Here is a 17699-nt window from a genome sequence, read left to right on the forward strand (position 1 = left end):
TTGCACATCACTATTCGAATATTCCTTTAATCCTAAGCTGTATGTCTAGCTATACCATCCACTTATATCGGTATCTTACACCCATTATATGTACTGTATGTGTACAGTATACGTACTGTATGTCACCATTGTACAGCTTACTACTTTACATGTGTTCTATTATCAATAGCATTGCAAGTAGTCATACTCTGGGTACATGGGCATGGTTATAGACTAAACAGTATTAGGGTTAGAGAATTACAATGACAGTAGGTAATTACAGTGCGTCATCCCTTTACCATGCACAGTGCTAAAACCCCTTTAATTGCATATATCACAAACGAACACTTTAAAGCCAAGCTTAACGTCTAGAACAAGTATATAAGAAGTCTAGAACATTTATATAACGATCAAAAACAACCTTTGGGTCCTTTACCTGTAAAATGCAACAGCACGTGTCACACGCAGCAATTCTTCCGAGTCGCCATTAACCATGTGGCTGGTTTACACGTGCGGTTACTCATTAACCCTGCCAGCCACCTACAGGCCCAACTCAGTCATCACATGCTGCTTGCTGTACACACATGCATTGATGCACTGCACAGCACATCAGGATTTTCACAGAACCACATTTTACTCCCTTGCTGCACAAGGATATAATTAAAAGAGTGATCCATTCCTAATGTGCCACATAACCTCTGCAACCACCGACAAACATCCTGCCACCCTTGCGATGTTACCACTGTTGCCATGGATGCCCAGTCCAGGAGCCCGACGAAAGCTACAGAAACCAAAGCCAACATCGCCCATTAGATGGACGCCTCACACTACATCACTGTCTGCCACCAATAGCCATGAGGTAATGGCATCAGAGGGGGTTTTTTACGCCAATTGATAACTGGAAATGGAATCCACATGGGTATCATGACCCTTGTCATCCACTCTCAGCCAATCTTGTGACACGGGACCCGCTTGTGGATTGCGTGATTCCGTGACCCCGGCCTATGTCATTGGTGCTCACGCATGCTGGGTTGGCCCTGATAGGGTGCACATTCAAAATGTTATATTTTGGGTCGGCATAATTAAGGCCCCTGTTGCCAGTGATAGTGGAGTCAGCCCAGCCAGTGAGGTTATCCAAGCAGCAAAAGTGAGCTGTAGAGGGGTCCAGAGCCTCAACGCCTGCCCCCCATCTACTGAAGGCGAAGGACACTGCCACTCCAGGTGTCAGGTCAGGTGAAAATACAGCACTAGCTGGGCCTCAACGCTTATTTAAAATGGCTGTTGGGAGACCAGATGAGGACTTGGATGATAATATGCAATAGAAGATAGGGGATAGCTCACACCATAATGATGATTGACAGAGGAGGTGCAACAAGATTTGTGCACAGAGCTGACAACCCAGTGGCATAGGCACAAGGCCGCAGCACCAATGGAGAATTAAGCAAATTTGAATTTCAATCTTGGGACAGAATATTGAGACACAGCTATGTATTCTTAGGAGGTTGCTTCAAAGAAATGTGAGTTTCCTCAGGAGGATATGAATTCACCCGGAAATAGACTGCAAAAAAGGCTGTCCCTGTCTGAGAAAAAGAGAGTAAAGGTGAGGTCTTACAACCACAACTTTATTTCATTTTAATATTTTAAACAATACTCTTTTTTTCTCGCTATTGACGTTTTAATATTCATGAACATTAATCTGATGGCACTATCAGTGGCAGGTTGAAGAAAACATAAAATTGACTTGACTTTGAGGGACAAACTGGAAACAGATTAAAAGAAGAAGTTGCAAGTGCACGATAAACAGTTGCAACCAGCGAAGTCCCCAATAGAGAAGGCATGTGCTTCATGAGTCGGGTGCAAAGCTCGTTGCCATATTCCCGTGGGTGGATGTGCTTTGAGTTTAAAAGATGTTGCTCAGAAATCCAGCTCTGCAGTTGTCATTTACAATCATTACCGGCCTAGTTTGGCGAGGTAATTGGTGAGGAGTTTAAGAAGGCCCATGCAGTGGTGGTGGCGGTCACTTACCGGGTGGTGCTGGCTATGCACGCCTGTAATCCAGCACTGTGGAGGCCAGGGTTGGTGGATTACACATATGTTGTGATACTCTGTTCTTGTATTCATATGTATGAATGCTAAACTTATTTTGCACCGTACATAGCCAACCGTGATAATCGGGTGTCGAGGTGCCATACCCTGGCTCGCCAGGGGAAGGCATTACAGCTAATAGACTAATCGCTGTCTGTTTCCAGCTATATGAAAATATGTGTGTTTACTGTAAAGGTACATTGTTGGACTTCACCAATATGCGCCCTTGCTGCCCAACGTTGACCAACTTGGGCTCAGTCGAGACTCTCCGCAAGGAGTTGTGGTGCCTGCGGCGACCTTCAAGCTATTTGAACGTTCCACTAATAGAGCAGGGAAAGGGCCATTTAAACAACACACGTGATGGTGCCAGTGGTGTCAAATCGGTCATGGACCTACAGAAGCTGAACAGATTCTCAGGGATCCAAAATACAGTTTCTGTGATATTTTAAGAGCACCCTGTAGCCAGGTGACCATCTATGAAACCTACAGGATGAATACTTCTAATTTCTGAGCAGCACCAGAAGTTCCTAAGATTCATGGTGCTGGGAAGGCACTATCAGTACACGTCCCGTACGTTTGGATTGGCTTCGGTCCCTAGGGTCTTTGCAAAGAATGTGTCCATGCTGGTGGCGTTGCAAAGAGAAGAGAGGGTGTATATCCATACAGTTGTCTCAACGACATTCTCACCAAAGCTGAATCGCAGCATTGGACCAGTCAGGGCATGAGAAGGGTCATGGGAAAAAATGCCATGACCCTTTTCATATCCTGATTTATGACCCAATGTATTTGCATATAATAGGTAAAGAAAACTATTTTCATGATTGTAAATATTCTAATGCATATTTTCTATGTTTGATTTTTGTGTTAGTTTGCTTACATTCAAACAATTATCAGTTTTTTTTTTAATATCCTTGCAACAAATATAACTTTCCCACTGCATGTGTATATTTATTATGCATGAGGAATTGTTAACAGATTTAAGGTATGTGATCCCAGAATTTTTGTTGAGATTGCATTCAGTGATGGTGAGCTAATATTGAACCCTGTTTGTACAAATGAATGCTAACATTTATTTACACATTATTACTATACACTAACACTTAAAGAGGAATCATTTAAATGCATTTAGCGTTAAAATGCAACTGCATATTCAAGATGCTGTAGACAAGCGGCATTGGCAGAAAGGGCTTTAAAACGACTTACAGCGCTCCACAAACAGAACGTCCTCCTTGCAAGGGAGACCTGTGAGTAAAAGATAAAGGTGCGGCCCTGCTATTCTATTGCTCAAGCCATTTCTGGCAGAATACCCTTCAGTCAAAGAAGCTTTAGAGAGCCTATCTAAAACATTCGTTGGGTCTACTCTTCCACACTGGAATTATACATCTTGGAAGAGTTGGGAGTACCCAGACTTTACCAGCACACATGACCTACCGATAAACTAACTGTGGTGTGCCCATTTATACTGCTGGGTGGACACAGGCGGAAGAGAATTTAAGAACCTTTCAACAGCCACGCTCGGTGATTGAACCGGCGACCTCTGGATTGCAAGTCCAGTGTGCTAACCTCTCAGACCCTGGAAGTAATGCAATAAAACTAATTAACAGCCATGAGGTGCTGGGTTCTGTACATCAGTAGCTATATATTATAGTTTATCGACACAGCTTTAGAAAATAATGACACGCATGGACGAACCCACAAAGACGTTTGACAGGTGGCTGCTTATAGCACGTGTGCTGCATGTGCATGTCAAACACAACCGCGTCAGGTGGCATGGCTTGATTTATTAATAAAATCTTATGTTATTTAAGGGGATAAATGAAAACCCCAAGCTGTGGGCTTACAGTGTGAAAGTAAATCAAGGTGTGCAACTAAAACAACGGATATTCTTCAAATTAAAATTTACAGGACATGGTGACACATGCCCTGCAATCCAGTGGGTTGATGGTGGTGTTGGTGGATCACATATCAATCATGCACACGTGACTCTAAATTTGCAGGGTTAAAATCTGGTGAGAATGTCAGCACAAACATTTAATTGCTTACGTATTGGCATCGACTTTTGAGTGTTATTCCCAATGCTCTTCGGCTTTCTCTGTTCAGTTTGTTTTTCTGACACATGTAAAATACTCATTAAAATTTAATTAGACAAACATCCAAATGCTGGACCGTTATGGAAAAGTATCGGGACTCAACTGACTTTTCTGGGAAAATAACAAGATTAGTGTATTTTTTCATTTTTTTATAAGTGACAGACTCTACCACGAGACAATGCTGTTTTTATAATGCATGTTTTTTGTATGCTTTTATGCATTAATTGTAAACACATCTGTGCTGAGAGCAACCATTTCAGCACAAACGGTAAAATATTTCTAGAGGTACAAACGAACATTGTCAGGCATACTCTTTGGTTTTTTCGGTGAAGTCACGTAGGTATAAAATAAAACAAATTAAATCACGACGTTTCGGGCGCAACACCAGCGTCGTCATCAGGTTGGACAACCACAGCAAGAAACAATTGCTGAAGTGGGCAAAAGGGCTGCTGTAACAAGAGGCTATATAGGTAAGAGAGGGGGGAGGAGCAAGGAGGGGAGAGATGGAGAGGGGGGAGTAGGGGGAGGGGAGTGCAGCGAAAACGTTTGCAGGACGAGCAGACAAAATGTCGGGGGGAGGGAACTGGGCGGGGCTGGGAGTGGGGAGCTGAAGCAACAAAACTTCAAATCTAGATTGTCAGGCATATTTGGTATCAGTTACAATGAGATGTCCTGTAGATTCATCATTGATTTAAGATTCACAAGTGCATTCAGTTTGCTACAGAATGTTGCTTTGCTAAAGAGGCAGATGAGAGAGCAATGATGCAGTAGCTAGTGTGCTTCACCACGAACCCCCGGTGACCTGACTTCATCAGTGGTAAGTGATATTTGAAAAGGTTCTGCCACCCTACCTCCCATTTCCATCACTAACCTGCACTGGAAAGTCGAATAGAAGTTCACAAGAAATTACAAACAAACGCCACACTAAGCAGAAGATCCTTGGCGTCGATCTTCCACGAAGCTTATGGGTACAACCCTAAACCACATCCGCACAAACCATGCAGACACTTGAAGCACAAATGGAGTATTAAAAAATCTCCAGTGTGCAACTGTGGTCACCCACAACAGACCATGGAAAATATAACGACTCAATGCCTGATTCACAAGTATGAAGGAGGCATCATCACAGTGAAACACCAATCCACTACTCCTGATGTAATTAACCTGCTCAACTACCTAAATTTAAAATTATAATTGTTGCTCGACATCAACATCAGCCATATGAATAAGAAGAAGACTCACCAGATCAGTAAAGTATGGTCAAAAAGCCCCATGACCAACATGGTACGGAATGACTTTTTTTTCCAGCAGGGGATTGAAAAAAGGCTACAGATTGTTTTGCTTGGATTATTTTTAGAGGCAATACAAGTCGGTAAGTAAGCATTTGAGCTTTAACTAAATCAAAATGTGAAAATGAAGAACAAATAATTAAGTATTACAATTGGGTCTTATATGCGTATCGTTATGTACATCTGAGAGGTGGAAACAGCATTGAAAAAAGCAGGGAAAGCAGGATATGCAGATATTTGCCAACATAACATTATTTTCTATGTGATAACCTCTGATGTGAATACACTATAATACATTATTCAATAATGCAATCTATGTAAAAAACACAATCTCCTATTCTCAAAATGTTTGGATGTCAACTATAACCTAGTCAGTGAATTACATTTGTGTTCATCTAGTGGGCATGGCTTGGGAAATAGGGCTTATACGTCGCCTTTATTATAATTCATCAGTTTGGTGGGGAGAATGCGAATTGTGTTTCATTTGCTGCATTTGCATTGCATTCAGTACCTCCTTCCCAGAAACCTCTGTACGTTCTCTTGCAAAGGGAAGATATATTTTTTCTCGTGTCGATATATATTTTGTGGCAAACGTTATTATGTTTTATTATTTATCCAAATTTATTTGTAGATGGCCCTTTATGACGATGCTATGTAATGCATTAGTGTGTTCTGCTCGCCTTTGGTATAATTGGATTTCTTGTATGGGTTGCTCACAACTGGACTATTTATTGCACTCTATAATTTGGAACACTATTTTAGAAAATCACATTAGCATTCTTACCATCATAATGAATCTTTTTCGAGTGTTAAGATGTATGTGTTAGAAATAAGCGTAATTACATGCAGTATGTGCACGGAATGCGTAGCAGATATGGCCAACTCTAAGACTTGTGCACCCGATAGACCATTTTAAGTTTAAACATAATATTGTTCTGTTTAACACGTAGGCTTTCGCGACCAATATAATCCCAATTCGTCACTAGAACAGCACACCGGTGCTGTAGAGCCAAGCCACAACATTACGACGTTTCGCCAGTAATTACAACTAGCTTCATCAGGTGCGATCTAACCCAAAAAACCCTCTATAATGGCATACTCTGGCTGTGTCGGGTGGTGGCGGGTTGTATCGACTAATTGATATATTAACGCGATCTAACCCAAAAAAAACTCAATCATATTATTTTTGTAAATGTATTCACAATCATTACTGCTGATCGGGGTGCGAGACAGAAGCAAAACAAGCACAAGCAGCAGGCCCCTCGTAGCTTTAGGGGCATAAGCTTAATAAAACAACACAAACACATCAAATATCAGCTCAAGCTCAATTCCTAACAAACTAAATAATCCTAAAGTATATATATTTTATCTTATTTCTATCTTACCTGCATCTATCGTCTCTCACCTCACTACATCTCTATTATCGTTGTCCACATTGCTCTTATCACACTACATCACTATCTCTGGTCTATATCTCTGTTGTCATCTGACGAGGATTTTATAGATTAATATGTGGAGTGAGGGTGCAAAAATAATGTCTGCTTAGAGCCCCAAATAGGCTGGCGTCACCACTGATTACTTGCTTCCATTATTTATTTGTTTTATAAAATGGAACCTTTTCATAGGGATGCTGTGATTTCTCAGATTTGGTCTATAGGGCTGAGAGGAGGTTGGGAAAATTACACACATTGTGTGTTAAGTGGTTATCTATAAAACCAGCTTCCTATAAAACAGTACTAGTTACGTTATTTTTGTGTGCAAAGAAATCTATCTCTTTGGATAATATCAAATCAAAGTGTCTCTTCAAATTATCACTGGAGTGGTGTTTACTATAATTTTTGGCTATGAGTCAGTGTCAGAAATTTGACATTCCCATGGTAGGTGCTCATCCATCCTTTGGATAAAAATTGCGCATTCATAAATTACGTGCTACTCACTTTATGTATCTCTGTAAGGATGATGTGCTGAGTTAATCTCCAATAGGATTTGAAAACACAACCTCCAGAATGTAAGTTGAGCACTGTATTCAAAGTGTATTTCCAAGAAAACACATGACTGCAAATGTATTGGGGGGGGGGGGGGGGGGAAGAGAAAAAGTGCATGCTGCATGATGGAATGTTTAACATTGATAAGCATACACAACGCTTAGCATGTCTGGTGATGACAGGCATAATTTTTAGATGCTTGCATGTGCGAGTGATTGCCCACAAGTCACGGATTGCTTCATCCAAAGTTGCTTGCATGTGTTGTGGAGAGTTTAAAAAGTCCAGCCCAGCGGCTGCATCAGCTATGTACAGTGCGGATGAACGCATCAGCAACTCTCAAGAATATTACATCAGCATGGTTAGCCATTTCACTTACAATTCACTGGGCAGATATGCACAGATTTTTTTTACGGCTAGTATTTTATTTCATTTTAGGTATTGCAATCATTGCACAACTAGCATTTATTTTTGCAATTGTGCATCGGGTATTAAAAAAAAGTCAAACATTGACTGAAGATATTCATGCGTTTATATTTTTTTTATTTTACAGTATCTAAGTGAAAGTTAACCATTTTTGTAGGTTAAACAACATATTTCAGTGGACATAAAAAACGGGTTCCATTGCCAAATACCTATGTTACCACGAACCCAACTGATAGCCAAACCAACCTGCCTAAATGTGAATAAACTTCCTAATATAATTTGACACACTACTTATTTCCTGTCCACTTACAATATCATACGTGGGTATTTTATGAAACAACGTGAACAATCGTTACACGGTGGCTTTCATTATATCCTCCAAATGCCTTTAACCTCCCTCATAAATATGATCAAGTAAAGTTTCTTGAAAGCACAATTTGGCCAAAGGTTTGAGAGAGTCTAGATATGGATCTTGTCTGCTCTCTTTGTAACAGCTCATTAGTAAGCGTTATTAATAGGCCTGCAGTGATTCACCCCTCTCAGTGATTCGATGAATTATCACGATTTGATGTCGCGATTTATTAAAGAAACGATTCCTTGTTTATTGTGGTGAATGTAGTGACCTCTTGTGGCAACAGGGGTTACATGACCCCATTACATATAAGGAAAAACTATTGATTCTTACACACATGATTTGATGCATGTGTTGTGAGTATAAAAATCTATTCCAGTCGATAAATGCATGCATCCTTACACCTGTAATTGTTCATATACATGCACCCATACAAACAGACAATAAAGGATGGGAATATTCCTTGGTTTACTCATCTTTTAGGTAATTGATCCATCTGAGAAATTAAGCCTGTGTTCTAGCTGGCAAAAATATATCTCCACAGTCAGTTGAAACCCCTCTGCAATCCGCATAAACAATCAGATTTAGAAACGTACAGATATAATTATATCTGTCAAACGTATTTAATTTAGGGTGGAAACTGATAATTATTAGGAAAGATGATCCAAAAGGTTATAATCAAAATAACAATTTGCAAAGTTCACTTCTGGGTGGGCTTTTGTTATACATTTATGATATCGTCGATCAAAAAAAACTGCATTTAATGCCTGAATTTGTCAGTTCTATTAGCTGGGAATGTTTTTTTTTTTTATAACAGCCCAACTTGCATAGCCCTCATTGTGCCAAGTCACAATGAACCGATTTCATATTAATTGCCAGTTCCCATTTTCGTTAAGTCTTTCAGTCATCAAGAAGTATAAAATACGCTTGCCTCATTAAATTCCCCTAATTAGCTGGTCCTGATGGCATCCCACTATTATTTTTTAAGTTAGCCTCAAGCTCATTTGCAGGTCCAATTATACACATTTTAAATCTCCCCGTTTAATCAAATGTATTGCCCAAGAACTGGAATTTTGGTATGTGCAGCCTGTACATGAAGGTGGTCACGTAAAAAATATAACTTTAGGCTGATATTAAATATGTACGTTATTTGCAATCTACTAAAAATAAACACAGCAACAAAAAACAAGTGTCATTTCAAGGCAAATCAAATTTTCAATTTAAAAGAATCCGGGTTTAGAATGTGGCATCAAACTAACAGCCAAACATGTTTTATGACATTCATGGTTAATTAAATACAAAAAACAGTGTACAGATGTTTTTTTATGACCTAAAGCATTCCACATGGTATGACATCTTAGTTTCAAGGTGATAAATCTGTGTTTTTAGCAGCAGAGAAAGTGGGCTGGTCCCCAAATTATTTGGAGAGATTTTCTTTTACGACTTTTAGGACTTTCTCCCCAAGGTTCGACACGTGGCCACCGATTATTTTATTTTTGTACTCAAATTTGTTGACTCAATTCGACTCATTGGGAGATACATTTACACGATTGTACTCCCGTGTTTACTGTTTAAGAAGTTAATTCTAAATTGCAAGTGGATTTCAATGATATCGAGTAAGATATATACCAGGGGTCGGCAACCAAAATAACAAGAAGAGCCATTTCTTTCCAATTCGGTACAAAATTCAGTATTTCAAGAGCCGCAATGCATCTGAGTACATACTGTACATACGTACTCATCGTGAAGAAGCAGCCCATTAAGAGCCGCATGCGGCTCCGGAGCCGTAGGTTGCCGACCCCTGATATATACCATGGAGACTCTTATCGAATGCTTACAATAACAGAATGTTTCACTTTTGTTAGACCGACTTGACTCTTGAAATTTAATCCCTATAAAATAGCATTTTACACTTTACGTGGCTCCGATATCTAACACGTCGGATCTTAAAACACGAAGGCACGTGGCTACAGTATATCCTTCTCAAACATCTAAAATAGATATCCAAACTATCGGGGATCTTGCTGTGGTGTGATGGTTATGATGGTCAGCACATTGGACTTGCAATCCAGAGTTGACCGGTTTAATTCGATCTCCCGGTGCGGCAGTTGAAACTATTGGACGAGTCTCTGAAATCCCCCCAGCCTCTGTTCAACAAACAGTGGCATATGGGCCACAGTTAGTGGATCGGCACGTCATATTTGGTGGGGTAAAGTGTGGGTACTCCCACATATTCCAAGACATCGGGTAACAGTGTAGAAGAGTAGGCGAAATAACCTCTAGAGGGGCTCTTTAGAGTTTCCTCCAGTGGATGTCCTTCTGCCAGCAGTGGCATCATCAAGTAATTGTGAGATTGCACCTTTATCTTGATACAAAATGTAAACGATACATTTTAACTTGTCACCGCTACTTGTTTTCTAGTTATTTTTTTATGGCGATGTGGTGTTCAGATTCACCAACACAAGTGTATGATTTGGGGTCGGACAAACGAGATAGTGAGACTCGAGAAATTTGTGTTTCCGGGAATAATTAATGGCAATGAATATGTAATGATGGAAGCATAGGATTAATCAGGGACTATAAGCATATACAAACATAACTAATTTATGTGTATAAATCAGACGTCATTTATCCAGACCAATATTATAAAGAAACATTTTTAAAGCAAGCAATCTCTGGAATGGGTTGGTTCTCATTAGCATTCAAGCTTCTTAAGCAAATGCTGCTGGACTACCATAGGTTATTGGCAAAAACTCTCAATTTAAACTATAATAGGGTCCTGATAAATGCAACACACAATATCAGCTCACTATGCATTGCCATGAAGCGTTATGGGTAAACGCATATGTTCTGTTTCCACATTTATATATATATAACAATATGATTTAGTGCATCAGCCCGTTGGCTTTCCAGACCAATATTATAATTAGTATAATTTGTATGATTGCTTAAACAAAGGGGGGAACACGCCCGAGAGGATATCAACAGCAACGATGGAGCGATTAAATCAGCATGTGTGTAGGAGGTAAACAGATATATGTATCGCAAGACGGCAACAGCTTTTGGAGGCCTTCATCCAGCAGTGAATAGATCATGGTTGATGATGGCGGTGCGAGTATTTGGTGTTCAGCACTGCACACTGGATACACTGTCGCTCGGAAGAAATAATCTTAAAAGTGCTTGACAAGCTCTGTCGGAGGAAAACAGAGAAGTGGGGTCAGGGCGTGTGAAGAGGGAGATATTGGAGAGTCGTGTGAGTGCCCTGGAAATATGGTGGTGGACACACCCAGATAGATGCTGCGATGGGAGTCATGGAAAGAGTTTTCTAACATCACAAAGTTTTACAACGGTGTTGTTGTTGTTGTTAATAATAAATAACAAGTGAAGTGTCTCCACTGTTGTCGACATTGTTTGCTTGGTTTGCTGGCGCTTAACCACTGCAGTGATGTGGTGCATAATTCGGAACCAATCACAGATCAAACAACCTCGATCAAGTTTTTACACAGCCTTGTGTATATTCTTGGATGAGAACTATTCTAATCATTAACTATTCTATATGTATTTAATACGCAGGCTTCCAGGACCAATATTAGTTTAAATACTTGTTTTATTTAGATCAGTCATTGTGTAAGAAATGTGTCGTAAATCCTCCTCCACCCGACACAGCCAATTAATAAAAGTGTCACGGAAATCAAATGTGGCCAAACTTATTACTGCTTCATCAACACCAACGGTGTTGTTGTTGGAGAGGAATCTCACAATATTTAACAGGTGATTACGTTTCACTGGAGATTACATCCAGCATCCTCAGGTTGTCAACAGGAGCTCAGATCTCGAGTGAATGCACTTCCTGATCCAGGTCCTTCTCCTGCACATCTGTGAAAAAGATCGGCATGGCCCGTCAGATTCCTTCAGTCTAAATAAAGATCCGGATTCTGATTAAGAAGATGCCATGACGCCATTGGCACAGTCTAGCAAGACTTCAGGACTCAAATGTAACACCCAATGTATTTAACTTAACACATTACATTAAATAACTTCACGTACATGGTTGTGCACGTTTCATTCGCATAGAATTGTGTCCTGGCATGTATATTGTAGTTATATATATAAAGAACAAGTGACTGTCTATCACGCTGTGTGTTTCTGAAACATTACATTGAATAAAACATCTTTTGGTGAGGACATTTCTGCAAAAATGCTGCCTCTCTAAATTCACAACATTTTCCCACCGATGTTTCTAAGCTGAATAATGTTGAATACAAACCAATGAGAACCAAACACTTCCGAAGGAGTGAAGAATCGTCCAGAAGGACGGTTTGCTCCATTGAATTACATGTAGAACATGTCCGCTTTACGTCATTATCCCTTAAACAACGCCTGTGGCTTCCCTGTGGTGATGTCACCCTATAGGGCTGTGTGATGCAAGTGATTACGTCATTGCACTTAACAACATGCACGCGGGCAAAGGAATGCTAAAGCTATATCGCATGCAAATGGCTGGGCAAGTATACATATTTAACCATATATTTAGCAACACATCTAAATATGTTATTTATATCTGGACTTAAAGCTTTCCTTGCTGCAGGAATTCATATTCTTGGGTCTTTCGGTAAAGTCACGTAGATAGGTTCAAAGTAACTGTTTATAAGGGTTTGAAATGGCGTAGCCCAAATGTCAGAAGCCAATGAAAATGTAAGTGGTGGGCAAACAACCCAATGGTTGTTGGTTTTCCATGGTGGTTGGTTTTCCACCAATCAGACATTGACAAGATTGTTATCAATCAGAGTAACAATCCAATTTCAGACAGCCTAAAATCGGTTCTAGCCAAAGGGTTGAATTTTGCAGTCACCCCTAAACACATCCCAGTTAATGATATCATTACCCAGGTCGACATAGCCCTTAAGGGTTTGGGACACATTACTGCAGACGTGGCAAGATCAGAAATCGCTGCAATACTCAAAAACGCTAAGACACCTATTAGCAACATCAGTAAAGATTAACGCTTTGAGCTTTCTCAATAAAAAAAGAGGGATGGCATTGTCATCCTCTCAGCCGAAAAGGGCAATGCCACAGTCATCATGGACAAAACTACATACAATAACACAATTCAGGACATACTTAATGATTGTAGCTATACCAAAATTAACCGAGATCCCACCAACCGCATCGTTACGAAAACCAACAATATCATCACTGATTTGACATCTTTGATCAAACCAACCAAGCGGTTTTCCTTAATACTCTCTGCTGCTAGACCACCCAAATTGTATGGCTTACCAAAAATCCATGAAGAAGGGACACCCCTTCGTCCTATCGTCTCCACCATTGACTCACCCACCTACAAACTGGCCCGATTTCTGTCTGAGACCTTACAACCATTCACTGGTAAGACCACTTCAGTTGTACTCAACTCAGCTCATTTGGTATCGTTAATTAAGGACATCTGACTATCTCCAGGTGATTTGCTCATTAGTTTCAATGTGGTCTCTTTGTTTGCCAAAGTTCCAGTGCTTGACACCATTGCAATCGTTGAAGATGTTGTCCAACAAGGACTGATTGCTGATGTACCGGCCCTAGTGAGACACTGCCTCACCAAACACTTACTTCACCTGGAATAGAACATTCTACAAACAAGTTGAAGGTACCCCAATGGGTTCTCCCTTATCTCCAGTTGTAGCCAATGTTTTCATGGAAAATTTTGAGACAGATGCCATCCAGGCATCCACTCTACATCCGTCCTTGTGGAAGAGTTATGTAGATGACACGTTCGTCATCGGGCCACATAGCCGACCAGCTCTGAACCAATTCCTCAACCACATAAATTCCATACACCCAGCCATCAAATTCACCATGGATTTGGAAAAGGATGGCAAGTTACCATTCTTGGATGTTTTAATTGAAAAGAGACCAGATGGCTCAATGGGACACTCTGTCTAAAGGAAAGCCACCCATACCGATGCCTATCTAAAACCTGACTCCCACCACCATCCATCCCAGAAGAATTCCCTCATCAACTCTACACCATAGAGCTCGATGTATTTCTGACCGTCATCACCTAGCCAGTGAACTGGAACACGTACACCACGCTCTAAAAATTAATGAATATTCAAACTACACAATCTGTAAAGCTATCACCCCAACTGTTGGGAAAGAACCATCTGAGGACCCAATCAAAACCATCACCTTGCCATACATAGCAGGGGTCACTAAAAAGATTTCCAAAATCATGAGCAAACACAAGATCCAGGTTCGATTTAACACAGTACATAAAATTCGTGATCTGATCCCATCTGTGAAGGATGTGTACCCTGACATGCAATACCCCGGTGTCTACAAACTAAGTTGTGTCTGCGGCAGTACTTACATTGGGGAAACTTAGCGACATTTCTCGGACCGTGTTCATGAACATAAGGCAGATCTGAAATGCGGTGGGCTCACACGAAATTGATTTCTCTAAGACGAAGGTATTTTGCAAGCCCACTGGCTATCAACAAAGATTCATTCATGAAGCCATACATATTTATAGACACAGACATAATTTCAACCGAGAAGATAGGTACAAACTGAGCAATCATTGGAAGGACGTTATCAACCAGTTTAAGTCATAATTGGATATGATGTTCCCATACCTTCCAATATTAGTTGTGCTTTACTCCCATTTCAAACTTGCGCTTTCACTCGGTTTACACTAGCACAGTCATTTTGCGTGCCGACCCCTTGGTTGCTGCTCTGAGATCTCCCATTAACATGTTAATCTCTCTTTAACATGCTAATTTTCACCTGGCAGCCCTGTGATTGGTGGAAAACCAACTACCATCGGGTTGGCTGCCCACCACTTACATTGTCATTGGCTGCTGACATTTGGGCTATGCCCACGTTTTCCTGAAGAAGACCGCTTGTGTTGCTATCGAAACGCCGTTGTCCTTGTTATTTTTTGTTATTTTCTTTGAACCTATCTACATGATATTCTTGGTTCTTTCGGTAAAGTCATGTCTTTCCAACAGTTCTGTTCTTCACCTGAGGACGGCTGCTTGCGTTGTGGCCAAAACGTTCTGTTTTATTTTTATTATTTTATTATTTCCCTTCTACGTGACTTTACCGAAATAATCAAGAATATTAATCCCTTCAGTCACGAAAGCTTTAAATCGAACTCTATCTACATAACTTTACCGAAAGACCCAAAAATATGTGATTTATACATATTTGATATGCAGAGCCTATCCACATAAAGCTTTGAGCAGGTATTGAAAAGGCAATATAAATAACTTTAGTTAAGGGGTTTAAGAGAATGTGAATAAAATAAGAATGATCAATTTTACCCATGAGTAATCAAGAAAAAAACACCAGTAGCTTTTGAAGAGAAATAAAACATTTTAACACGTGTTGCATAAAGCATTGAGTCCAACTGTGCTTGTTTCAGCGATTCTACACATATTACAGCTTTGCCTTATGGTAGTAAAATCACGTTTGCCAAACGGTATATGTATCAGCTGTGTGCCCATTTAGCGCCCTTCTCTACCGACAGCCAATGTTCCCGCTATGTTTAGAATTCCCAGACTATTGCATCCCAAACTCTGACACTGCAGGGCAACTTTTAAGTCCGATTTGTTTTTTATTCTCACACAATCTTACATATTAAGCTTGGCCACCAATGTTGTTGACAAATACATGGCACGTTGTGTTTGGACCGGCACAATATTCTCCAACCGATACTATTCCTGTCAGTTGTACAGCCATCTATTTTTACATAATTATCTTTAAATGACATTTCAGATTACGGTACGCAATATATATTTATATAGGGGTATTTGTGTGTGTGTACATTTAATACAGTCCAATTGTTTTTTTGTAATAGGCTGTTAATGGCTGCAGTTAATTGAACAATACATTCATTCTAGTTTGGCAGAGCAACCATTTTCCTTGGGATAATCAGGGATTATGTGCTATTGTGCAAAAACCACTGTCTAGAAAAAGGTTATATACAGTGAGGGAAAAAAGTATTTGATTCCCTGCTGATTTTGTACGTTTGCCCACTGACAAAGAAATGATCAGTCTATAATTTTAATGGTAGGTTTATTTGAACAGTGAGAGACAGAATAACAACAACAAAATCCAGAAAAACGCATGTCAAAAATGTTATAAATTGATGTGCATTTTAATGAGGGACATTCGTATTTGACCCCCTCTCAATCAGAAAGATTTCTGGCTCTCAGGTGTCTTTTATACAGGTAACGAGCTGAGATTAGGAGCACACTCTTAAAGGGAGTGCTCCTAATCTCAGCTTGTTACCTGTATAAAATACACCTGTTCACATAAACAATCAATCAATCAGATTCCAAACTCTCCACCATGGCCAAGACCAAAGAGCTTTCCAAGGATGTCAGGGACAAGATTGTAGATCTACACAAGGCTGGAATGGGCTACAAGACCATCGCCAAACAGCTTGGTGAGAAGGTGACAACAGTTGGTGCGATTATTCGCAAATGGAAGAAACACAAAAGAACTGTCAATCTCCCTCGGCCTAGGGCTCCATGCAAGATCTCACCTCGCTGAGTTGCAATGATCATGAGAACGGTGAGGAATCAGCCCAGAACTACATGGGAGGATCTTGTTAATGATCTCAAGGCAGCTGGGACCATAGTCACCAAGAAAACAGTTGGTAACACACTACGCCGTGAAGGACTGAAATCCTGCAGCGCCCGCAAGGCCCCCCTGCTCAAGAAAGCACATATACATGCCCGTCTGAAGTTTGCCAATGAACATCTGAATGATTCAGAGGACAACTGGGTGAAAGTGTTGTGGTCAGATGAGACCAAAATGGAGCTCTTTGGCATCAACTCAAGTCGCCGTGTTTGGAGGAGGAGGAATGTTGCCTATGACCCCAAGAACACCATCTCCACCGTCAAACATGGAGGTGGAAACATTATGCTTTGGGGGTGTTTTTCTGCTAAGGGGACAGGATAACTTCACCGCATTAAAGGGACGATGGACGGGGCAATGTACCATCCAATCTTGGGTGAGAACCTCCTTCCCTCAGCCAGGGCATTGGAAATGTGTCGTGGATGGGTATTACCGCATGACAATGACCCAAAACACACGGCCAAGGCAACAAAGGAGTGGCTCAAGAATAAGCACATTAAGGTCCTGGAGTGGCCTAGCCAGTCTCCAGACCTTAATCCCATAGAACATCTGTGGAGGGAGCTGAAGGTTCGAGTTGCCAAACGTCAGCCTCGAAACCTTAATGACTTGGAGAAGATCTGCAAAGAGGAGTGGGACAAAATCCCTCCTGAGATGTGTGCAAACCTGGTGGCCAACTACAAGAAACGTTTGACCTCCGTGATTGCCAACAAGGGTTTTGCCACGAAGTACTAAGTCATGTTTTGCAGAGGGATCAAATACTTATTTCCCTCATTAAAATGCAAATCAATTTATAACATTTTTGACATGCGTTTTTCTGGATTTTTTTGTTGTTATTCTGTCTCTCACTGTTCAA

The 17699-nt window shown here is 40.5% G+C and overlaps 1 protein-coding gene and 1 long non-coding RNA gene across 2 annotated transcripts in view; one reads left to right on the forward strand and one right to left on the reverse strand.

Annotated features, from left to right (window-relative positions):
* Positions 1–17699, forward strand: part of LOC133348562 (transmembrane protein 132E-like) — a 534471-nt gene that overhangs the window by 66171 nt on the left and 450601 nt on the right. The window lies entirely within an intron of this gene.
* Positions 11827–17699, reverse strand: part of LOC133348225 (uncharacterized) — a 70235-nt gene continuing 64362 nt past the window's right edge. Inside the window, exon 3 of the long non-coding RNA XR_009755790.1 lies at positions 11827–12079. This is a non-coding gene — a long non-coding RNA (uncharacterized LOC133348225). The remainder of the gene's footprint in view (positions 12080–17699) is intronic.

Source organism: Lethenteron reissneri, chromosome 27 (genome assembly GCF_015708825.2).
Source record: "Lethenteron reissneri isolate LAM-NWPU_2019-01 chromosome 27, ASM1570882v1, whole genome shotgun sequence".
NCBI lineage: Eukaryota > Metazoa > Chordata > Hyperoartia > Petromyzontiformes > Petromyzontidae > Lethenteron > Lethenteron reissneri.